The sequence below is a fragment of the Rhinolophus sinicus genome, chromosome 1 (genome assembly GCF_057876585.1).
Source record: "Rhinolophus sinicus isolate RSI-liver-muscle chromosome 1, RSI-T2T, whole genome shotgun sequence".
NCBI lineage: Eukaryota > Metazoa > Chordata > Mammalia > Chiroptera > Rhinolophidae > Rhinolophus > Rhinolophus sinicus.
Window position 1 is genome coordinate 206,589,446 of NC_142501.1, and position 26,285 is coordinate 206,615,730.

The following is a 26,285-nucleotide window of genomic DNA, read 5'->3' on the forward strand; positions in this document are numbered from 1 at the left end:
TGCTGAGCCTGGAGCAACTCACAAAAGTCTCAGAGCACACGGAGGCCAGTTGCTGCCCTCCTGGGGCCCATGGACTTTGATAGTTTTTGTAAAAAGAGTTCAATGCAGGAAGGTCTGGCCAATCACTGAGAAAGTGCCTCCAGTTATGCGAGAGTTTGTTGGGGTGGGGTCCAGGGGAGTTAATAGGGCAGAGCTGCAGAGTTCACCAGACCAATCAGATTCAGATTTGACCTGTGGGGGGCGGGTTCAACATAGGAAACATGGCGTCCACCTGCCGGCTGCTTGTGAAGAGGACTCCTCACTGGGAAAATGCTGACTGTTCTCCAGTACTCCCCTTGAAGCTATACTCAATCTGCACCCCGTATGTCTCTGAGGCCATGGAGTCACTCTCCCTCCGCTGGAGCCCAAGGTGAGTGCCTGCAAACAAGTGAGTCTGTGTGCTGGCTGTTTAAGAGGATGCCTGGGTTTACTGCAGCCTTTTTTGATCCATCCGAATAGTTGGAATCCCCACTGTTTTTCACAGCGAGATGTTGGGGGGGGGGGGGCTCCTGTTCCTGGCACCAGTCTCTGGGCTGGGGAGTCTGGTGTGGAGGGCTGGGGTCCCTCACTCCTCCAGGGGAGAACCTTTGCAGGCAAGGTGTCCCTCCTGATTCTCAACCACCACAGGGAGGTTTGGGGCTGTTCTGCGTCTCCACCCCTCCTACCAGTCTCGTCGTTGGCTTCGTTATATTTTTAGTTATAGGATTTCTGTTCAGCTAGACTTCAGCTAGTTCTCCAGGTTGATTGTTCTATAATTTAGTTGTGATTTTAATGTGTTCATGGAAGGACGTAGGCACAGTGTTTATCTACTCTGCCATCTTGGATCTCTCTAAGATCTAGCATGTTAAATGGCATCTTATTTAGAGATAAGGAGATAATTACCAGGAGAAGTCGGTACAATAGTTGAAAGAGGTTGGCTCTAGGGAGTAGGACTGGGGATTTGATGGTGAATGGAGCAGGTGGTTACCATTTTTTAGTATAACCAGTTTATGTGATTTTAAAAGAGTATTTATTATTTATATAAAACAACCAACCTTAGAAATTGTTTTTCCGGTGCAGCTTTTCTCCATGTCTTCCATACACTCTACATTACTTGCATTCCCTTCTTCTCTCACCCCAGAGCCCCCTCCCATATTTTGTGCTCATGTAGATTGTATGATTTGTTGTACTGGTTCCACTGATTTATTTACGGTCTAGTTTTTGCCACTAGATAATGACCTCTTTGAATGTAGGTATTATGGGAAAGGTTCCCCCAAATCTCTTGGCTGACATTGCCCTTATTGTCTTAGTAATTTCTTTATGGGGTCCCTAGTCTAAATACCTAGCATGTCTGTTTATTGAATAATTAGGTACAAACAACTGAAGGTTATACTTCATATATATAAGTGTTCTGAGAAGGAGCACCAAGAATTTTCAGTTCATATTTTTCCTATTGGAGAGGCCACCGTTTGTATCCCTCAGAATGGAAGAGGATCTCCTTTCCCCACAACAGGGATTGCTAAGCAGCTAACACAATAACAGGAATAACACATTAAAAGAGAACAAGACTAACCTAGAATTCTGCCACTCAAGGAATCACCTGTTTTCCTTTCCCTATATCTTCTTGTCCTTGTCCATATACAGACCCATTTTTATGTGTAATCACTGAAGAGGTAATGTTTTGTCATGATTTATTGACTCAATATGTTATCACATGCAATTTTCCTTGCTGATACATGGATTTCATAATGATAATTTTAAAAAGCTATGTATCTCATCACATTCTATTTATTTAACCATATCCTGATGGATGAATATTGATTGAATTTTCTTACTCTATGGTTAATATCCTACTACACATTTATCCTTTATTCTTTTTGATTATTTATATAAAATAATTTCCTAGTAGAGGCTAAAATGGGCATGAATTTTTAGAGTTTTAGAAATTAAAACTGAAAGAGAAGTTGCTATATCAAATCTCAAGCTCAAGGAAGGGGTGCCTTTTAAAACAACATGCTTCTTCCTGACTCCTTCCAGTAATCCTCACTTTCTCATGTGGAAGTTCATCTAACAATAATTTTTAAATTTTCACTTTTTTGAGCCAAAAGTGGCACCATTTACTCCACTTGTTGGTCATCATTCTGCCCTCAGGAGTTGCATACGACTGCTGTGTTCTCTCCTTCCGTATGGCAGCCCGTCAAATATTTGAGGATGGCGATCATGGACAAGTGACCTTTGCACAGCCTTTCAACTAAAATATTCCCTGTCCGTGACTGTGAATTTTCATACTTACTCACCTTTACCATTTTCTGCCCCAATTACTGAAATCTCTTCTCTCCCTGCCAGTCATTGGCAATTCCCCCGCTTCCTTCATGGCTGCCTTTCCAGATCTATGCCACTGTTATTCTGTTACATGAAAGATGCCATCAACTGTGAGATGCACCATTACTTTTATGTGTCCCTAAGAAACAAATAAGAAACACTGCCAATTAAACTCTGATATGACATCACTTATAAGATATGCTTCATTTTCTGAAATGTTAAAATGTGAAAAAAATGTGTCTTAGAACCCAAGAAGTAGAGCATGGCCAGTGTTTCTTTCTAGGCCAGCTTCAGACTGTCAATATACGTCATGCAGTGTGGCCCCAGTCTTGGAAATACTATTCCTGGGGTGGTTGGTTTTCCCTGACATTGGTAACTCTTGCTACCTAGGCCTGTCAGAGTTTGCACCCTACTAAGTGGGACAGTGGGGACTTTTCTAGTTATGTGTGATGTGGTTTTTGGTACTCTGTGTGCTTGCATGTATGTGTGGTGTTGCATGTTGCAAAGACATGTCCTGTTCTAAAGCTAACAATATGGTTTTATTCTAGTAATCACTGATAATAAGAATAATAGGGACAATAATACCAAACCACTTCATTGCAAAGTTAGAGTTCAGGAATGGAGAAACTGCAGTCAAAATATTGGTGATGGGTATGAATCAGATTAATACAGCTTAAGTTTGGGAACCTGCTGAATTTATGGTCACAGTTCCAAATACAAAGGACATAGACTCTGCCAATGCCATGATAATCATTTAATAAATTCAGGGTGAGAGGTGGAGGGAAGATTTATGTGTTGGGAAGCATAAGTGTTTCAATATCCTCCTATCAGAGATGAATGGTCAAGTTGAAGCATAGTTTAAAAACACAATGACTCCAGCCTCTTAGTAAGTTCAAAATCATTTTCTTTCCTTTGGATTTAATAATCTATAGCGATTGCTTAAGAATTGATATTTCTTCTTGGGAAAAGAATTGAATAATTTTCAGCAAATCCTTTAATTCTACATGATTTATATTTTCACTGTTAATTCAAGTAAAAGTAAATTTAAAACTTTTATTAGTGGTCACACTTATAGTATGGTCCATTAAAAATCTTATTCCTAAGTTTTCTAAAGCACAGTCAATTCTTGATATCCATGGTAGTTATGTTCTATAAAGTCACTATAAAAAGTTAATTAGCAAACACCAAACCATTGCTCCTCGGGGAACTACAGGGTTAGGTTCCCGTGATCCTCTGATCACAGCATTTTCATCAACTGATCAATACACAACCTTGTTTCATGTGTGCTCCTATTTAAAGACACCTTACTTAGTATAGCATGCTTTTGAATCATTAAAAGTGAACTCATGGCCAATAGCACTATAATTCACGCCTGAACACGCTTATCTAACACGCGTTTTCTCCTTAAGGCACATCACAGCCTTCTTATACTTAGAAACACTGGACAGCATTTCAGCACTACACATGCAGGCCATTTTAAACAGTGAAATCACTAACCAAAGCAAAAAAATGCAAAAATCCTGGCACCAAATAGACTACATAAAGGACACTGAAATAGGAAGACAGAGCATTGCCTTGTCTGAGCGCAGCTGGGGACACGCAAATCGGGTGACTCAAATTTTTTGCCACTCTGCGTATCAGTGAATGACTACCTAAGCACTGTGAGTAGCATTGGTTTGGACCTTTCAAGTAAATTATTATTTTTAATTTTTTTAATTAAAAGTTTAATCAAGATATTAACATATGTTATGATTCAGGTACACGATATAATTAGATTTTTTAATATATTATGAAATGATAACAATACAGCATGTAGGTAAATTCATAAATACAGACTCCATACATAAAGAGAATTGACTGTATTTCTAATAAAACTTTATTTCACCTCCGTCTCTTTTCCCATATTTAACTACCTGTCTGCCCCTACATCTTTCTAATTGTAGAGCGACATCTGGCATTGTGCTCAGCAAGAATTGACAATTACTATTATTGGGTGGTGGGATTTAAAATTTTTATTTTAAAACAAAGATATAATAGTACACATTTGGACCTAGGGTATTATGCTAAGTGAAATAAGTCAGACAGAGAAAGACAAATACCATATGATTTCACTTATATGTGGAATCTAAAAAATAAAATAAATGAACAAACAAAACAGAAACAGACTCATAGAGACAGAGAACAAACTGATGGTTGCCAGATGAGAGGAGAGTTAAGGGAACGGGTGAAAAGGGGAAGGGATTAAGAAGTACAAATTGGTGGTTACAAAATAGTCATGGGGATGTAAAGTACAGCGTAGTCAATAATATTGTAATATAACTGTGTGATGCCAGGTGGATACTAGACGAATTGGGGGATCACTTCGTAAGTTACATAAGTTATAGGGCACCGTTCTAGGCACTGATGTCTAACCACTATGCTGTACACTTGAAACTAATATAATATTGCATGTCAACTGTATTTGAAAAATAAAAATAAATAAATAAATAACTGTGACATATTTAAGACAAAGAATTATTTTAAAACAAAAATATAATAGTACACATTTTTACACAATAATGATGTCATTGTTAAACTTTGTATTAAAATATAGTATTAAATATTATAAAAATAAAATAATAATAAGACTTTTTCTTTGTTTACCACAATGATATTTGTGCTTTTTTTTCTGCATTGCAATTCAATATTTCATAAGGATGTAAGGAAATAGGGAATTATACACTACTGGTTTTAGTATAAATTAGTGCAATTTTTTGGAAGAAAATTTGGCAAAAGGCATCAAAAGCTTCAATGGTTTTAATTTATTTTTAATCCATTAATTCCATTTGGGCATTTCACCCATGGAAATAATTACAAAAAAATTATTAACAGTATTATCATAGTTGTAAACATGTAAACCGACCCAATAGACCAGCAATAAGAGCTCAGGAGAAAGAAATACAGCTTTTATAAGTCATGCTCTTTAAGGATTTGGATGACATTATTAACATAAGGACAGGATAAAATTCCATACATGCAGATATATATGTTACAAAGACTTGAAAAATACATAAGCAAAATGTTAGTGGTTGTCGTCTCTGGGAAGTGGAATTCTAGGTAACTTGCATTTAAAAATATTTCTAGGGACAGTTCACAATTTCTACAGTAAATATGTATTTATAATGAGGAGAAATATATATTATATAAAGGAAAGTAAATATTTTTTAAAAATTATACTTGACCCCTCGCAAAAGCATAATGATCAATGGCATAATTTACATAAATGCAGACACCTGCTTTTTTTGCCTTTTTTTTGAGGACCTTGTACTTGATTGGCATGCTCATAAACACTGTATCATTTAAAGTAATTTGCATTATAACCTTGTGAAATTTGTTTAATTATTTTCAGTTTGTGGATGAGAGTATCTAGATTCAGAGAGATTATATAAGTAACCTAAGGTCCCCCAATTAATAATTGGGGACAGGGTCAGGACTTAAACATAAAGTTTCTGACTTCCACCTACAAATGCCAGTGTCAGAGTTACTATGAGGCCATTGTCCTGCAGAGATCAGCAGGGCAATCTACCATTTTATTGAAAAAAAAAAAAAAAAAAAAAAAAAGAAAGACATTTTCTATAATGTATCTCATTTAAACCTCCCAACAACACAAGAAGTAAATGATAGCACTGCTAACGATGATCCTTTATATTGTTATTAGGAATGATTTCAATCAGGAATATATAATGTTCAATATATCATTCATTCTTTGGACTAACATATTCCAGGTGCTTATAACATGCCAAGCACCGTTCTAGGCACTGATGATATAGCAATTAACAAAACAAAGCCCCTGCTCTCCTGGAGCTTTCATTCGTATTTGGAGAGACAGATAATAAAATACTGGTCTATGGCATGGAAAATGGTGATAAGTACTACGAATAAAAGCCAAAGTGGAAAAGGGCTTTCACCATTTAATGGCCCTTCTCGATTTCTGGGTTTGGGGCTTTGAACACTGTGCAGGTACTTTGTCCTGAGGTGGACAAGCTGGGAGAGGAGTAGTTTGGGGGAATAGAGTGTATGTGGAAAATTAAGATCATAACTTTGAGATCCCTGTACTTGTACATGAGTCTGAAGATTAGATGAGAGGTCAGGTCTGGAGATGCAACGTGGGAGGCATTGGCTTCTAGGAGATACTTAAAATCATGGAAGTATTGACAGTTATCTAGGGAGATGGTGCCCTGGTGCACACCAACATTAAAAGGAGGAGAGAAAGATTGGGTAGCACTTAATGGAGACTGAAAGGTAGAAGAAAACCAGGGACACCTGGTGTAGAAATTTATTGAAGAACCTGGATTAGAACGCAATTACTCTGACTCCTAGTGTTGTGCCATTCCTTGATTGAAGATTTTTATGATGCTTCTTTTCTTTTGATGCTTATCATTTTTTGTCACTAAGAGTTATTTAAATAATCATTGAAGTGGTAGATTTGCCAGATGGTAATTGCTAAAATGACTTCCTTTACTCTTTAAGTCTTTTGGGCACCATTCCAGTTTCCTATAACCTTCAAACATATGTGTAAATAGTTCAGTGAGTTCATTATCTAACTCCTGCACAGCAAAACCTGATACATCCAAAAGCCAATTCTCACTCTCATAAATGGAGCAGTGAACCATTTACCTGAAAGGACCTTCAGGAGAGGGTCTGTATACTTATGTAATTCTTCAAAATTCATGCTTTATTATTTATTTTTATTTTTACAATTTTTACCTTTTCATACAGGTATAATCTTTGTATAATAAATTGAACTAATTTTAAGCTCAATAAATTTCTACACTTGTATACACCCATCTGCCCATCAGCCAGATTAAGATTTAGGAACTTTCTAGGACCCAGAAGCCTCCTTTATGCCCTTTCCTAGTCAATACCCATTCCCCTCTCTTCCCACATCACTATACTGACTTCTGTTATCATTGGTTAGTTTTGCCTGTCTTTGAACACACTATAAATGGAGTTTACAGTATTTTCTTCTTTGTGCTTGACTTCTTTTATGTAACATAATGTCTGCGAGAGGCCTTTATGTTGTTGCAAGGAGTTCATTCTTTCTTAAATTTCTCTGTAATGTTTCATTTTATGAATGTTCCCCATTGACTTATCCGTTCTAATGATGATAGACATTTGAGTTGTTTCCAGTGTTTGGCCATTATAAACAAAACAACTATGGTAGACATATACTCACTTCCCTTGAGTATTTCTCTGGGATTGAATTAGTGGACATGTACATGCATTTAGGAGTGAAACTACTGGGCCATAATGTAGGCATATGTGTTTTGTTTTCTTTTATTCCAGCCTTTAAGAAATGCAAATTAAAGTAAGGAGATATCACTCATTGTTTATGACATTAGTAAATATTTTAGTATATAGAATGTCTTCCATATTCCTTTCTCACTTTTACACATTGCTGGTGGTAGTATAAATTGTTATGCTCCTTTTGGAAAATAATTTTGTCAGTTTATAGTAATAATAGCCTTTAAAATTTTTATACCAATTGACCAGTGAGTCCTTTTATTTTCTTTTTCTGTTTTAGAACTTATCTTAAGGAAATAATCATAAATATTGTAAGTTTATGAACCAAAATATTTACTGGAGAACCATTTGTAGTAGAAAAACAGTGAAAATGACCTATGTCCAACAATAGGGAATATTTGAAGTAAATTGGTAATAACCTCTCAATAAAATATATGATTTTTTTTACCTGTGAAGAGTTTATAATGGCATAGAAACACGGTTTGCTCCAATGCTAAATTTAAAAAAGAGAACGTGTTTCTGAAATTTGAACATAACTTTGTGGGGGAAATAATATAACACAAAGAGAAAAAGCCCAAGAGGAACTACCAACAAAATGTTAATGCTGACAACGGAGTGTTAGCCTACTGGCTAAATACTTCCTTTTCTCTATTAGCAAATTTGCATCCTGTTAGATGGGATACTGGTTAAGAGTACGATTCCTAAAGCCATATTACCTGGGTTCAGATGCTTTAGTCCTGGTCTTATTGTTTACTGGCTGTGTTACTTTGGGCGAGTCTCAGTTCCATCTAATTCACCAAGTATTTATTGAGTGTCTAGCAATGCCGGGTACTGTTCAGCAAACAAATAGGTACAATTCCCTGTGCTCATGAAGCTTCCAATCCAGTGTGTGCCATCTGTAAAATGGGCATCAGCAGAGGGTCTCACGTTTAGGCTGCTGCTGAAACAGCATTGGGGAAGTGTCTGCAACATGTGAGCCCTCAAGAGGCGCTAATAGTACCTAATATTATCGTATCTATAGAGTTCTGCAACTCCCAACTTCTCTTTCAGTTAAAAAAATGCCTCTTTCTCAAAGAATGGGTTTGACATGCTGTGTAATTGACCACTTTTCCTGGTCATGTGAGAGAAAACACTGATTACTCACCTAATCAGTGCTTTTGCTATCCATACCTCAGATGAGGGGGCCTGGTTATGGCCAAGGTAGAACCTTGTTTTCCTAATGTTTCCCAAGAATTCCTGCTTCTTTATATCCTTCCCGGGGATGAAGTTATTTCTTATAATTATGCTTTGCAGTACTGTGATATTTTTACCATTTTCAACCAAGGATGCAACTATTAGTTTGACGTTTTCCAAACCAACAGTGACTTAGTTGCCGAAGGCTGCCATAATAAAGAATCACAGACCGATGGCTTGAAACAACAGACATGTTTCCCCTCACAGTTCTGGAGGCTAGAATCTGAAATCAAGGCTTCAGCAGGGCCACACTCCCTTCAAAGTCTCTAGGGGAGGCCATTTATTTGCTTCTTCTGGCTTCCGGTTGGCTCCCGGGAGTGCCTAGTATTCTTTGGCCATGGGAGCGTAGCTCTAATCTCTGCCTCCATATTTTCTATGGCCTTTTCCCTGCGTGTTCCTTTGTGTCTTCAACTTTTTTCATAAGGACACCAGTTATTGGATTTAGGGCCCGGCCAAAATCCAGGTTCTAGTAAGTACATTTTCAAAGACCCTATTTCCTATAAGGTTACATTCTGAGATTCTGGGTAGACATGAATTTTGGGGGGACACTATTCAGCTCACTACAAATATCAATAATAATCTTATCAACAATAATACTCCTGTGGGTTTTAAGTCATTCAACTTAATATCGATGATAAATAGAATAGATTCCTTACATGTATGCTGCTCATTACCTTCTTGTAAAAGATGGCTGGGACCCAGATTTTTTAACAGTGTGAGTTGGGGAGCATGTGCCAGAAAAGGTGGAGGAACAGTGTGTCCTAAGATGCTTCTGGCTCTGATTTTGTCAAGCTTTGGGAAGACTCACATATCTCCACAAGAACTGAGATCTGGAAAGGTTAAGGGTTGTGTCTAATGCGAATTTAATGGAAAACAAAACAACAGAAAATGAATGAGGCACCTGAACACTGGGCAGAGATTTTATTCTTTGCCATTTTTCTTGATGATGTAGAACTTCTGACAATCCATTATTCACACTACATCCTTCAGTATGCCAGCTCAGTAGAACGCTCTTCTTTTTGAATCTTCTGTTTGTGGTGGGAATTGTTTTCCCAGTGATTGAAACCTCTGTATGCCAATACCTCAGTGCGGGCAAATTCCAAAAGTTCTTTCCGTAAAATGAACATGCAGGGATCAGTGTGTGGTGACTGTGCATTTCACAGTATTTTATAGTTGTGTAAATTAGGTATAATAGGGACTGCTTTACACCACGGTGTCTTTACTTTGTTCTGATGAAGCAGTGACACCAGTGTATAAGACAATAGCAGAAAAAAAATGGCTGACATTCAGTTACTCATCTTGCAACTTATTTATTTATTTATTTAAATTAAAGTTTATTGGGCCAACAATTGTTAGTAAAGTTAGTAACAGGATTATTATGCAAAGCCAAATAAGTCAGACAGAAAAAGTTGAGACCCATATGATTTTATTGATATGTGGTATATAAAGCAACTTATTTTTGTTTAAAGTTACATCTCTTTTGAGATTTACCTATCTTAATATATTTAGCACTTGCTCATTTTTATTGTTGTTTATAACTTACTATATCATTTATTTAATAATTTCCTATTGATGAACATTTCAGTGATTTCTAACATTTTCTTACAACCAGCAAGGATGCCGTGATCGTTTTTGTAGAGGTCTTCCTTTTGCACTTATATTAGAATTTCATATTGACTTTGATATGTGGATCTTATATCTTGAAACCTTGCTGAACTCTCTTTTTAATTCTAAATAGTTTTTCCATGAATTATCTTGGTGCTTCCATGAGAAAATTTTACTATGTGAGATGAGGACAGCTTATCATTTTCCAACTGTGTGGTGCCAGTTGTACAAAAGGATAGAACATACATTCAAGTATATAATACTTGATAATGAAAACGCACCACTGTGTACTGCTTCATGCATGTACTGCACTATATTTTTTTTATCCTTGTTTTAGAATATGCTCTTTCTACTTACAAATAAAAAGTTTGCTATAAAACAGTACGTCGCGTTACACCAGCTGCAGCCTCAAACATCTATTTACCATGTCTCTTGATTGCATTATTTTCTCTTGTGCTTGATTTAATCTCTTTGTGTTTTGTACAGTGACATGCTGTACAGGCTTGTGGCCTAGGAGCCATGGGCTATACCATCTAAGAGTGTGTATGTGTGCTCTAGGATGTGTGCATAATGACAAAATCACCTAAAGACCCATTTCTCAGAATGTATACCCATCGTTAAGTGGTACACAACTGTTCACTGTTCATCAGTACAGAGGTATCTGGTATTTCTAATTCCTGGTTTCTATTTCACTAGACTTAGGCTAGGAAATAGAGCTAGGCTTCGGCTTGGGGTTAAATGAGAGAATTTTATTTATTCTCTCTCTCCAACTGTGTTAATCCCACCTCTCCGAATGCCCTGACCATTGCTTTCCCCTTGTTCCCAGGCCCGCACAGGGATCTCTAGGTCTCATCCTAACATTTCAGGAATCTGTCCTGCACACAGCCGTAAAAGCGATGTTGTAGATCCAGTCTCCATCTCAGCAAGTTGCTCGGTACCCCTCCTCGTGGACAGATTTTGCTGTGTCCTCCTGGCCCTCTCATCCATAGCTAGGGGCAGGGAGAGGGGGAGAATACAGGTATTTTCTCATTTTTTTAAGGGGGAAAACCCTATATATCTATCTATTGGCGGTGAGTAGTGAGCCTAGTCCTGGCTCCCACCTTGAGGGGTGGCTTAAATTTGATTTCAGTCACCTTGCAGAAGCTGAGTTCTCAGCCCCTCTCCAGAGTCAGAGGCCAGGTTTTTGGCTACAGCCCCTCTCACTCATTTGTGTCTTTGTCCCATCCCTCATCCAAGAAAGATAATCTTTTCTTCCCTCTTTATCCTTGACAATGTCTTTGTGTGTGTGTGTGTGTGTGTGTGTGTGTGTGTGTTCTGTCACTTTTATTTGTTTGGAACAAAGGAACAAAGTGTGAACTCAATATTCCATTTTCACAGAAAGTCTAATTATTGTTGATTAAAAATTAACAAAAGAGCAGCAACAACAGCAAAAGCCAACAACCAAATGAAAACCCATTCCTTTTCTCATGGTGAAAGTGACAGGATCTGATCGGAGTAGATTAAGCAGGGTACTGCAGATGACTCTGCTCGTGAGAGCTAAGGCCCCTCACGACTCTGAATTATTCATTTTATGTTTATGTCCGTGCCACCTCATTAGGAAATCCTAAGACCTTCCTCACACCGGCCCCATTTTTTATTTATGTTCCAAACATAGAAGATGAACTTGTAAAGACCTGGGATTTTTCTCTGTCTCATGCATACTCCCCAACTTCCGATGCAAACAGAAAAGCATTTCCCTATCACTTGAGTCCTTGAGCAATGTATGGCCGAGAGACACCCCAGAAGATGGTTCCAAGGGCATTCCCGACAGGCTGGGCGAGCTAGAATGGCCTCCTGACTGCCTGGGCTCTGCAGCCCTGGCTCGCTGCCAAGAACGCAGTTCACCAGAAAGACAAACAGTGAGAAGTTCACCAAACACTTAGACTTTAATTTGCTTCTTGAAATGCCAGGCTGTTTTCTTTTTTTATGGCAGAAATTGTTGCTTCTCCTTTAACCTCACAGATTCTAAACTCTAGTCCCACTCTTGTAGCATTTCCCCTGAACTTAATCAATTCAATCCAACAAGTCTTTATTGAAGTGTGCCAGGCAGTGCTAGGTGCTGGGAGTGTAATGATGAACACAGCACAGTTCCTGCTCTTGATGGCCTCCCAGTGCTGCCAGGGGAGAGAAACAGGTCTGTGAGCCAAGACAATTCGCACAGGTGGCAAACCTTTGTGCTTTGAGCTCCGTCTGTGGCATCCAGCTGTCCAGGTTCGCGTCTGCAGAAGCCATTGTTCACCAGGAGACAGTGAACAAGTTATTTAGCCCCTCTGTGCTTCTGCGTCCTCATCTGTATAAAGGACATGCATAGTGTCAGGTGGTTCCTAGACTTGGGGGGGGAATCACTTCATAAAGTATGTAATGTCTAACCACTATACTGTGTGCCTGGAACTAATACAATATTGAATGTCAACTGTAATTGAGAAAAAAAAGTCATGGGGATGTAAAAGTACAGCATAGGGAATATAGTCACTCATATTGTAATAACTATATACGGTGTCAGATGGATAATAAACTAATGGTGGTGATCACTTTGTGAGATATATAAATGTCTAATCACTGTGTTGTTTTATACACCTGAAACTAATACAATATTGTATGTCAACAGGAATTGAAAAATGAAAATTAAAAAATAAGTAGACTACTTTTATAAGTATGAATGTTAATTTCATCAAAAATGGTATCATATAGTACACACACACATATATGCATGTACATATATATCATATATATTATGGTACCTATGTATCCTATGTATGTATCTATAGATGTATCTATAAATGTATGTGTATATGTGTTGTAGTCTATATATGTACATAAACACATGTACTATATATATGTATGTATGTATTGTATATTTTGTATATGTGTGTGTGTTATATATATAGGTTAAGTAATAGAACACGTTAGTACATGTTAAATGCATAGAACTGAGTCTGGCAAACGGGAAGCACTCCGTAAATGTCGACTTCTACTATCATGTACATTTTAGCTATGGAACATGAAGAAGAGATTGAACTAGTAATGAATGGGAACGTGGGCTTTTGAATCAACAGCTGATGACCTTGGATAATCTTGTATGTGAAGTCCTTAGTCCATTTCAAAATCTCTGCTCAAAAAGTGTTGCTGTTATTATTATTTCTTAATAGCTCTGAAACAAAGTTTCCCCATTTCAAAAATAATAATTATTTTTTATTTTGCAGTGTTGCTCCTTGTGTTGGTAAAAATAAATACATCATTCCTAATACAAAAGGACCCATTATAGGTAATAAATAAGTAGTGAGCATTTTAAATATTATAATTTTCACCTATATACTTTTGATGTGAAGTGCCCCCTGTATGCCAGAGTGTGGTAGAGAAGACCAAGTCTCCACCCAAAATTTCCTCTCTTCCTTTTATAGAGGTACGTCTGGGGAGGAACTACTGAGCCAAGGAGTTCATCTCCCTCCCCGTTGGGCCCAGTCCCTGGTTCTCTCAGTATAATGTGAATATAAGTGATACATGTCCAGGTAAAGGTGATTAGGCAGTGTAGCTCTTCACCCCTCCCTTTTCCTTTCTACCAGCTAGAAGCAAAGGACTCTGAGATCTTAGGAAATAACAGAACAACAAGATGGAAAGAGCCTGGGTCTCTGAATCACCATGTGGAAGAAAGTTATCTACCAAGCAGGAATATCTATATTGGATTCTTACCTGAGAAAGAAGTGTCTTTAATTGTGTTCAGCCGCCAAAATTTGGGGGTTTATTTGTTAAAACAGCTAGTATCATCCTAACAAACAGAATAAGCTAAATGCTGAAGGTACGAACCTTAGACATGAACTGTAGGCAGGTACAATTTAAAACACTGTCAAAATTAGGCCATTATAAAGGTCCAGTTAAAATGTTGAGCAGAGGGAGTGGGGGACCAGAAGAGATATCATCAGAGAGAAGGGTTTTGTCTGGGCCTTGAAGAACTTGAAAATGTAGCAAAGCCGGGAGGTATTGCAGGTAAAAGAAGCCAGAAGAAAGTGAGGACAGTGTTCAGGGGAGAGTGAATACCTCCTTTAAACCTGTGTGCAGAGTGTATAAAGGGGAATAGTGAGAATTAAAGGCACCTTTATCTGGAAGTCTTGTAAAAGACACTTGATCTTGAAAAGAGAGTAACTAAAGCCAAGGAAGAGAACTGGAAGACTAGCATAAGAGTCTAGGAGAGAGCGCACCAGGATTTGAGCTAGAAAATAGTGGTGGAAATGGGATAAATGCAAAATATATTTTGGAGAGTGGAAAAATAGATAATCAATTGATTAGATTGGTGGAGCAGAGAAACAGAAATGTAAAAATAGAGTCTTAGGTTTGTTAGTGAAGGTGACTGGGAGGATGATGATGCCATTAATGGAAGTGCAGAAGGGACGATGAGTAAAGAAGAGGAAATGGTTAATTTTGTTTTGAACATGAGTAATAGAATATTTGCATGGGATAGACTGTTGATGTTGACCAACAGGTGGTTCTTGTTTTTGGACCAGTGTTGAGAGCATCAGTTAAATCAGCAATGTTTCTTCTAAGAGGTAGATTTACAAGGACCATTTGAATGGGAAAGTCAGAGATTGATTAGTAAGCTAATGGGACTGGAGACACATGGCCTTAGTGAGCTTGGGCTGCCCTTACAAAATACCCTAGAACCGGTGACTTAAACAACAAACATTTATTATCTCACAGTTCTGGAGGTCAGAAATCTATGAGCAAGACGCTGGTCGATTTGGTTTCCGGTGAGAGCTCTCTCCTTGGGTTGCAGATGGCTTGTCTTGTCGCTTTGCCTCTGGGGGTGGGGTGGGGAGAGCTCTGTGGTATCTCTTCTCATAAGGGCACTAATATCATTCATGAGGGCTCCATTCTCATGATCTAATTACCCCCCAAAGGCTCCAAACACCGTCACATTGGATGGTGGGACTTCAACATATGATTTGGGGAAGACACATTCAGTCCAAAATGCACAGGCATCCAAGTCGGGAGAAAGAAGAGGAAGGCCGGGTAGAGAAAATTCTTTCTTAGAGAAATTTTATTAAAAAAAAGTGATTGAAGTTGAATCTTTTTCAGGGGTTGCTGTAATATTAAGAGAAAGAGGAACTTTCCCCTTAACTGATCATGAGGGAAAGCCAGGGATGTGGAAATGCTATCTCTCTAATGTTTGAGGTTAAAAGTATCTGCCACAATAAGAATTGAATTTTACTTTACATTAGCTTCCCATGCATGATTCAAAGCAATGTTGAGGCTTTCAACCCAAGTATTAATTTACCCAATTTATAAAGTTTATTTGGCATGGTCTCCTTGCTAAAGATGGTTATTTTTATTACTCTGTTCACTTTTGATCTGAGTATATTTAAACTTTGAACATCCATCTATAGACTACTGGAATTGCAGAGCTGGAAGGACCCTGAGAGATGAGTTAGAGTCCTGCTTTTCAAACTGTGTCCTTAGGAATCCCAGCGATGAACAGGGAGTGCCTCCTAGTTCACCTTGGATGTGAGAGTGGTCAGACTGTGGGTGAGAATAGACACCTCCCTTTTCCCTCCCACCCCCACTCAGCCAGCCAGATCCAGACCTATTCTACGGGATACATTAGGTTTCTGATTACAACTTCATTTGAAGAAAAGATTTTACGGCTCTATATCTGTGCCTAAGTGAAGAATAGCGATCTAAGTGAAGGGTCTGGAGACGATTCCTGTAAAGGGCGTGGCCTTCCTTACTGCACAGAGCAGGTGTGGCCCATCAGGACCTTGTCTGTAGCTGTTCTCCCACCTGCATTCTTCCCCTCCCCAACCCCAAAGCCACAGGGCCACCCATTCTCTTACCTGCTTCCGGTCTCTGCTCACATGCCACCTTCTCAACAAGGTCTACCTTGGCAACCTTATTTAACACTGCATTCTAAACTCCCCTGCTCCATTCTCCCAAGTCCCTTACCTATTCTATGTTTCCTTTGCCCACAGTACTTACCAGCTTCTACAGTCGAATACCATGTAATTTATCTGTTTATTATTCATTGTCTCTCCCTCCCTCAGCCCCCAACTAATCAATGTGCTTGAGGGTAAGGGATCTCTAGTTTGTCTACCTTTGTTTCGCTGGTGGCTTGAGCACTGCTGGGCACTTAGGAGACACCAAACCAATATTTCTTAAATGAGTCAATGAACCCGTTTCTCTTATTTCAAGGCTCTGTTCTTAATTACTAAATTATACGGTCAAAGGAGTAAGAGACTAAATGAATCAGTGACCAGAAGGAATGACTTCTCTACTAGTGTGGGATGGGGTTATCTCTTCATCATGTGAGCGTGCCTGGAACAAAGCAGGTGCTTAGAAAACACTTGCAGAATTAAATTACATTCTGCAGACACCCATTCTGACATTTGGTAGGCCCTGTTACCACACAAAATACTTCCCTCCTGTTTTGGTCCATCCTGACCACAATTACTCCTCTTAGCCAAAAAAGCCCTTTGTCCCTTGGCTGAGGTTCAGACCCCGCTGCTTTCATCTAGACTGCAACAAAAAAGAGCTTCAGAGTGACAACTGTCACTTTCTTTCTGCAGGATCCCTCCCAGGCTGTTTAAGCCTCTCTCCATGGCCCCAGCTTTTTAAACCTTTTTGCTTTCTTTGCCCTGCAGGATTCCAGCTGACAGCCCAAGAGATGACTCTGCCTGGAAAGTATAAGGAGAGTAGGGGATTCCTGGGGCATGCTTCCCCCCAGCCCCCCAGGAAGTACTGAAATATCAGGGTTGTTTTCCCTGCATTTTGTAAAAGTTATTCCAAAGCTCAGTTATTGGGGCAAAATCAAAGAAAAGAATGATTTGTTACTTGCAAAACAGCAGTTCTATAGCAGCATACTTGTCTGCAGCAAGTTTAGTCTGAAAACAAAGCGCTGGTACTCTTTCCAATGCTATTGTACCCAACGTCTGACCTTGAGGTTTTTCACATCAACACATGCTGAGGGTCAAGAAAACTGTAGGCACCAGCTCTGCCACTTAGAAACTATGTCACCTAGGCAAGTCACTTAGCTTTCCTGTGCTTCCTTATACTGTCTGTTAAACAGAAATATTAAATCCAGAACATCAGAAAACAAACAAGATATCATGCTACCGTTGTAAGCTCCTTCCTGGTTTTCTTTAACAGTTAATCTCTGTATCAGTGATAAAATCCCACAGTATCTCACACACACACAGAGAATTCACATAAAAACTGATGAAATCTGAATAAGATCTGTGGTTTAAACGGACCAATGTCAATCTCTTGGTTTTGGTTTTGATGATGTACTGTGGTTATTAAAATCTTACCATTGGGAAGGGTACCCAGGAACCCTACATTATGTGTCAATTTCTTGTACGTCAAAAGTTGTTTCAAAACAAGAAGTTTTTAAAAAGTTAATTTCTGCTGCTTTCTCCCTCCTGGGACCCCTTCTGAATGCTTCTAATAGAACATTTCACACTTACACTGTTGGATCTGCTTCTTTCAAGGACTCTGCTCCTTGAGGGCCCAGATACTTTCCTGGGTGTTTTGCTGGCCCAGCATGGGGCCTGGCAGAGTTGGTGTTCACAAATGTTGATTGATTCTTTCAGCTCAGAATATCAAAATAAGTAGCCTCTCTTTTTAGATACTCTAGTAGTGCTATCTCGGAAAATATTTAAAGAAAATTAATGTCTACTGAAAGCCTATTTTATGCCAGGCACTTATAAAGTTCTCTTAGTTAATCCCCATGACAATCTTATGAGGTATATATGATGACTCCCATCTTACAGATGAGGAAACTGAGCCTGAGAAAGTTTAATATACCTGCCCACAGGGGCAGCGTGGAGGTAAACTCAAGCCCTGAGTCTGTCTGGCTCCAAGGTCCATATTCATTCATTCATTCATTCATTCATTCATTCAACAAATGTTTATGAAGTACCCACTATTTGTCAGGGACTACTCTCAGACCTTAGAATATAACCATGAACAAAACAAAGATTGCTGCCTTTGTGAGGCTGAAATTCTAGTGATGTCATACAGATGATAAAGAGTAAATAAAGTTTAAAAAGAACACAGACAGGAACGAGGAGTAGGGAAGGGACATTGAGAGTATGGAGGCTGGGAGTAACTTGCAGTACGAAATACAACGTGCAGGGTAGGCCTCACTGAGAATCTGAGATTTGAGCAAGGTTCAGTATGAGATGTGAACAATGCAGTTAACCAAGCAGATCTCTGGGGGAAGAACGTTCCATGTGGGTAAGCCGCCAATGCAAAGGTCCTCAGACACGGCCATGGTCCTGGTGTATATGTGGATGGGCAAGGTGGCTGGTTTGGCTGGAGCAGAGTGAGCCCACGGGGAGTGGTGGGAGAGTGCAGGGTTGGTGGCAGATCATAGTGAACCACAGGGTTCCTGGCAAGGACGTTGTGAGGGCTTCGGTTTTGCTCTGAAATGGGAGCCCCTGCAGGGTTTTGAGCAAAGGAATGATGTACGCTGACTCATGCCATTATGGGCTCTCTCTGGTGCTGTGTGGAGCTAGGCTACAGGGCTCAAGGTCGGAAGCAGGGAAACCAGTTGAAAGGCTGTCATAGTATTTCAGGCTAGACGATGGTGGCGTCCTCATGGAAGTGGGGGTGGAGCTGCCTTTCTCCCAACACAGCGTCTCTCACCTGATGATGGCCCGTCTCCTACAAGCATTCACAGAACCTCAGAGGGTTGGGTCAGCATGTGCAAGGCGGCCTTGCCTTTCTCCTGCTCTGCCCATTGGCTCAGAGCTTCACTCCTTCTCCCTGCAGCTTCCCACACACCCATCGGAGCCTGAACACCCCTCCTTCTTCCCCTTCTGTGCCCTCTTTGTGCCCCCAGGCCTTGCTATACTGGCCTGTCCTGGGTGGTTGCTATTTTCTCAGATACCCGTTTGTCCTGATCTGTCAAACAAAAGACCTGGGTGTGCTAATGGATGAATTTGGGAATAAAGTGGGTCCTCCCTCCGTTCACCCCAAAGCTGGGAGAATGGCAAATGGACTCCCAGTTTCCATGTGGCTAGTTGTGGAATCTCAGTGCCTGTGTCAAGGGGTTGTCATGTGGTCCAATGGAACAACACATGGGGATTCAGTCGCAACAAGAACATTACATAGATAATAAGGAAGAGGAAAGGGACTTTGTTCAGTGCACACTGGTGTCAAGCACTTAGGATCCAGTATCTTATGTGGGACTTTGCAGGTAGGTGCTGTCCTTCCTGCTTTCTAGGTGAGGGCCCCACGAATAAGGTAGCTTGCACTGAGCCTGCTGCCAATTCTATTGTGGGGGCACAGGCAACCTCCAAAGCAGGAACATGCTTCATTCACATCTGGGGAGTACAACAGATTTTTTTATTTAAAAAAAATACAATAAGTAAATAAAACAGTAAAAGCAAAAGGCTTCATTTCTTGGGCTTGCGTATGATTGAGTCCATGAGTCTAACCAGCAAAGTCTCCAGTGCCAGGCCATGGAGATGTGGACACCCAAGCCAGGAATTCCCACAGCCCATTTGGGCACTTCCCTTTGGCCCACGGAGGGAAGGGGTGTGTGAGTGCTTTCCCATACCACACAAAATGTAGCTAAGCAGAAAAGACACGTGGCTTGGGGCTGGGAAGACATTTATGACAACCTGGCAAGGCAATGCATTTGACTCAGCCCAGCTAGGCATAGCAAGTTGGGGCAAGGGTCCCATCTAGTGATAAAAGAATTCCTTTGATTGTGTGTGGTTAGGTCTTCCCTACTCCCCTCAAGACACTGGGTGCATGGGCAAGTGGGTTGTACCTGGGGTGCAGGAATGTGCTGAGAAGGTGGTGCCTGAGGAGCCCTGCCTTGCTCGTGTTCATCACCCAGTTAGGAGGCCATTTGTGGTTGGTTTGTACAGAGTCGGCATTTTAAAAACTGGCACTTCTCTCACCTGTAATGTATTATTACCCCCTTGCCAGAGCCTGGAAAGGAGGTCAATGAAGTTCACACCTTCTAAGCCAAGAAAACTTTTTCCTTCTGCTTCAGGAGCTTCTGGATGTTGGTAGAATTGTGGCTGTGATGGTTAATTGTATGAGTCAACTTGGTTAGACTATGGTGACCAGTTGCCTTAAGAGCAAAGACGGAGTTTCTCCAAAGAGGGAATTCTGCCTCCAAACTGCAGTATAGAAACCCTGCTTGAGTTTCCATCCTTCAGACCCAAATGGCACTTGAGGGATGTCTGCTGCTTCACTACAGACTTAGGAAAGGGGACCTGTACCACTGTCTGTGGGGGGCCAAGCTGGTATGGTGTGGGCTAAGTAGCAAGGCTGCAAGGTCATTAGCTACTGAGCCTTTTGCAGCAGCCTTTTCATTCCGTAGGTCAGAAGTGATAGAGTGTAACAGAGCAGGAGTGTTGGAGTCAAATGGCTCGGTGGCACGTCTGTGGGCGGATTCCAGAAACTCTGCGAGCCTCAGTGCTGCCCTTGAGAACTTTGGGCTGGGCTGGGGACCCCATGCTTGTCTCTGGAGACCACCTCCCCTTTTATTATATTTACTGTGGTCATACGTCTTCAAGGATTTTATTCACCGAACATATTGAGTATATTTACTTTTTATTAATCTATACTTATTAATTTATTTTTATTAAGTGGTAGTGTTATATGTATCAACTTATTTAACTTTTATTTAGGCAAATCAAATACTTAAATGCCAATGAGAATAGCTGGTCAGGAAGAGATGACCTATCTTAACACCTCATCGTGTTGGTACAATCCCGGTCATGAGCAAGAGGCAATTTTCTCGTTAAACTAGGTGACCGGACATTAATACATATTGCCATCTGCTTCTCTTTTTGTCAACTCATGTCATATCATTTTCTAATCTTTCGTTTTTCATTTTTCTTGATGTTTATTATGATACATGAAGCTGTATTTAAAAAAAAAATAATCAAAAACAAAAAAACTCAGACTCTGTTCTTTAGCAGAGGAACTTAACCCATTTGCATTTTGTGTGATTACCACCATGTTTAGCCCAACTGAACTTAATTTAATCAAGGCAAATTTCATGTAAGGATATCTGAACTGTTGGAATAGTTTGGGGACTGCAAAACCTTCCTTCAGGAGTAAAGTCCTTTGGGATTCTAAAATTCTACAGCACTCTTCATTTGTACGTGTGGATGCCGAGACCCTGCCCTGAGAATTCACTAAAATGGCACGTAGTCAAAAAGCAGGTGCAGCTGACGAACAGAATCACAGCCAGGGAGGCCACACTGTGTGCCCTTGCAAGCTGCTTCTCTCTTAGCTTTTGGATCTGTCCTTCCAGACTTCTGGCCGAGGCAATGGCTCTCTGAGTGATACTGCTTTTGTATTATTTTCTAATACACAATTATTTCTAAGTAATTCTTTTGTGGCAATTCACTCACCCATCCATCCATCCATCCATCCATCCATCCATCCATCCATCCATCCATCCATCTATCCATCCAACAAATATTTACCCAGCATGCTCCATCTACCAGCTCTTGTTTTGGGTGCTATTAGGGGAGGTCACACAAGTATACAGATAAACTATTGTGGGGTGTAGAGAAATTCTACCCTTGAGAACTGCATGGGGCACTTCTAATCTTCTCCACCCCACCCCCAGACAGCTTCAGCCCTGCAGACCATATCCCTGTGTTCTCTCTGGTCTCTTTCTCTGAACACAGGGACGTGATCTGCAGCGCTGATCACTGTTCTTGTCCATAGCTTCATGTCTTCCCCTTGCATCCTGACCGTTCAGGGCCTTGAAGCACCTCTGAGAGCACGAACCAGGGTATGCAGCCACCTCCTCCTCTCACTGGTCCCTGGAATCATGCCTGACAGTGAGAACTGATGTTGGTGCATCTCCTCTCTGAGCCTCAGGCCATTTGATCGTGACTATCTTCCTCCCAATTGTTGAAGATTCCTTTTTCTCCTGCAAGCCCATGGGGGGGGGGCTCTGGGATAAGAGCACCCTAATGGACACATCTGCAGTTTCCAGGGTGACTTTGCCCCTGAACCCCACTGCTCACCCTTCAGTCTTGGGCCCGAGCTCTTGCCGCTCATATAGCACTCTGGCCCCCTGCACGCTGTGGGTGGCGGCATAGCCAGGTCCCTGGTCCTTAACTTCCCTTCTGGATGTGATTTCATGTCTTCCCCTTGGGACAGAGATTGAGGTGCAAACCAAAGTTAAAAGGTGCTTGGGGACCATGAGTGGCTGCAGTGTTCTGAATCCCCCCTAGATCCTAGGTGGTGGGTTGGGTCAAGTTTAGCAAAGGCTTCCTAATGGAGGGGCATGCAATATGAGGCCTGAATGGTGCAAAAGAGTTAGCCATAAACTGGAGGAGAGATACATTGAGAGTGAACACTTCAGGACGTGGTCAGAAACCTGTAATGGGTTCACTGTGCCAGGAACACTGGGTATGAGGGAGCAAGTGATCTGAGAAGGCAGGACAGGTAAGCTGGGGCTATCACAAAGGAGCTGTTTCTCGTTTTCATTCCTGGGATATTCCCACTCATACAGGAGGGAAGCACCTGGATCCATAATCCTTTCCTTAAAGAAATGAATCTCCTCTAAGTGATACGTTCTGGTACCCTGGCAGGTGGGTGGGGCAGAATGGTCACACTTCAAATCACCTCCCACTGTTTCACTACACCTCCCAGAATGCCAGCCCAGTTCCCCAAAATTCCTATTGCAAAATCATGTGGATTCTCTGACTTCCCTCTATAAAAGCAACCATGTGAAAAATATGCGTAAAAGGCTGGAAAGCACATATGCAAAAGGCAGTAATTGTGTTAGGGTGTTATTGTTTGGTGGTGGGTTTTCTTTTCGCTTCTGCATTGTGTGTTTTCTTCAGGTAACATTTTACTAACTTTAAACTTCTGTTTAAAACCCACTGTATTTGAATTATATTAAAAAAATATCTCTGACAGACATTCTGGGTCTAATTTCTAGGATACGAGATGAGAAACTCACTCCCAGGTGGAATTGGTCTTGGTCCGTGATCTATTAGCAGAGGCTCTATTAGGAAGTGATAAGGCCACATATGGAGGTCTCAGGAAATATAGGTGATTTCTCTGCCAATGGCAAGGAGTGTTATCCTATATCAGTCTAATGAATTCGCTCTTTTCACATTTATGGTACCCATTAGGGTGCCTCGTTTGTGGTGGCTGTGGTTTCAGAAAATGGAAGGAAATTCAGCGACGCTGTTTAGTGATGTGACTGCAGAATTCCCTGCTGGCCGAGGTTCCCAGGGAGCTATGTGTCCAGTATGCAGTATCCTTTGTTTAAGCATCAGCCTGAAGCAGGCTGTCAGTGCGGAGAAGCAATCACGTTTCCTGAGTCTCACGCAGTCCAGAAATCGAAACACAATTTGGCCTCTTTGTCATTTTCAAAAATCAAATCTGCCTAGGGACCAAGTTCCAGCAGCAGCTGTTTTTGCTTTATGTTTTATTTAAAGATGTTTAATTTTAAGCCTTGTGTGTTCCCAATTTTGTGTGTGTATATGCGTGTGTGTGGAGTAGACTGTGCGTGTGTATAAAATACCACTGATTTATGTATTGCAGTGCTTTCATTAGCAATCAGTGTTTCTTAGGCTAGTCATATTAATTAAAATTATTATAGTTATTCATTGTTTTTATTATTTTGCTTAAAATAATAGCAACTATACATCAAGTATGGCAAATATTTACTCTGTGGCAAGCTTTGTGCCAAGTGGCTTGTATACATTTTCTCTTCAAGCCTTACCAGAATCTTATAAAGTAGACTGAGAAGTTCATGTGCACTTTATGGATGAGCAAATAAAGGACTTGCTCGAGTTCTCACAAACAATGAGTAGGAAGCTGAGATTAGGACCCAGGTGTGTTTGATGCCACATAATATACATGAAATCTAATCTACGTGCCATTACATATACACAGATGTTTGTGTGTATATGCCTGTATACCATATTATCTATATATGACATCTGCACTTTGTCACATTTTCTATTTCTCTTTCTCCATCTTCTCTCTCACTTGTCCTTCCTCTTGTCTTTTTTCAAAGCATTGCACATGTCACACGACCCTTATAGATCACGTGGGCCCAAGGTGGACAGGGCTCCTGATCCTGGTGCCAGAGGACCTGGGTTCGTATCTCGCTCTGCCTTATCCTAGCTTCGTGTCTTTGGGCCACTCCTGCAGAATCTCTGGGCCTCAGCTTCCTTGCCTGGTTGGTGCCAAGGACAGCTGGTGGTCAATGTGCCCACTAGAATTGTGAGGATTAAATGTGAGGACAGACGTGGAAGTCCTTTATGAGCTGCAAAGTCTCATGCTCACTCTGTTCCTTGGGCTGTCACGTCCTCTGTGATGAGAGTTTATCTTTCAAGAGAAAAAGGAAAGGAAAGAGAACAGGAGTCACCACAGAGCCAGCCTCACAGAAGAGCAGGGTTTAGGAAAGGTCACCTGGGATCCAGCAAAACTCCAGGAAAACAGGATTAGTCACCATCCCCAGGAGGAGGCACCTGTTTTTTTCCTACTCCAGGAATTTGTCATCATAACAACTTCATCACTCTCTGCCTCTGCTTATACTGGACCTGCCATCACTGATTAACTTATTTCTATTTCTGTCTCTCCGCTTTGTGGCTTTTGCTACCTCGTAGCTTTTGCTGTCTCACGTCTCCTGCTCAGGACCTTGTCTTCCGAGTCCTTCTGCTTTTGTTTCTGTTAAGGACCACCGACTCATTCCGTAGGTCTCACACTCAAACTGCAAATGAGAGGATTTGGCCTTAGCATCGGTGGGGTGCTGGTAAGTGTTTACTTACTGGCTCTGTGGAGGGTTGGGGTGGCAGGGAAGCCCTGATTTGTAGTGTTTGCCAATTTCCGTGGTGCAAATACTCCCCTTGTGATTGATTTCAAGCTACCAACATGATGTCACCTGGCTTATCACATCCTGAAAATTGCACAGTTGGATCCTAAGAGTCAGCAGGAACCAGCTCCTGTGCATCACTTCTACTCACGCCTGCCAGTGGATAGTTCCTGGTCAACCTAGGAACTGGCTGGTGTTGAACCCGATCCCCACCTTGGCCCACTCAGCTACGGGCACGATATCAAGATCACATGGTGAACCTCTCGCAAAAAGTCCTGTGGACATGGGGGTTCTCAGTTTGTAATAAACTCGAATGGAAATATTGTTTAACTCTGATTTTATTGATGTCTCTGAGAGCTTACTAAATGAAGAAGAAAGATATAAAAATATAAATTAGGAAATGACTAATGCTACAAGAGAGGTGTAAAAAATATGAAATGGGAAATCAGAGACAAAAAATGTCACTTCAGATGGCCGCAAGCAAGGATGGCTTTGGGATCATATAGCATTTGAACTGCGCCTTCAAGGATGGCAGGAATTGGAGATGTGGAGATAGAGGAGAAGGTCTTCAAGATACAAAGACTAGGAGATGGAACAAAAGTGTGGACTGGGAAAGCAATGGAATATGTATGGAGTTAGTGAGCACTCCATTTAATTGGAGCAGAAGGTATGTGAACAGGGAAAGGTGACTATATTATCGAGGAACGTTGTAGAGGACCTTGGGTGTCAAAATACGATGGCTGTGATATACTACACTACTTCTCTGTGTTGTTATTATGACACAAAAATGAAATGTAAGTTTATATGGCTATTGCCTATATCATTACATGGGTCTATTGGAACAGAATATTGAAATGACAATAAGAGTGAGTCACATAAATGGGCTCTTGACATTCCTCATCCTTTTAAATACATGATGTTATTATTTGTGTTAATTTCTTACACTGAAGAGTGTCAACAACATGAGACAGATGAT

General features: G+C 40.7%; 1 long non-coding RNA gene across 2 annotated transcripts; it reads left to right on the forward strand.

Annotated features, from left to right (window-relative positions):
- The first annotated feature begins 13,325 nt into the window (after positions 1–13,325).
- Positions 13,326–26,064, forward strand: LOC109452130 (uncharacterized). 2 transcript variants are annotated; one of them, XR_002138098.3, is made up of 3 exons: positions 13,333–24,590; positions 25,104–25,249; positions 25,361–26,064. It is a non-coding gene; the product is annotated as an uncharacterized LOC109452130 (long non-coding RNA). The 2 variants fall into 2 exon arrangements; XR_012492685.2 differs by having other exon boundaries at positions 13,326–25,249.
- Positions 26,065–26,285: the final 221 nt, after the last annotated feature.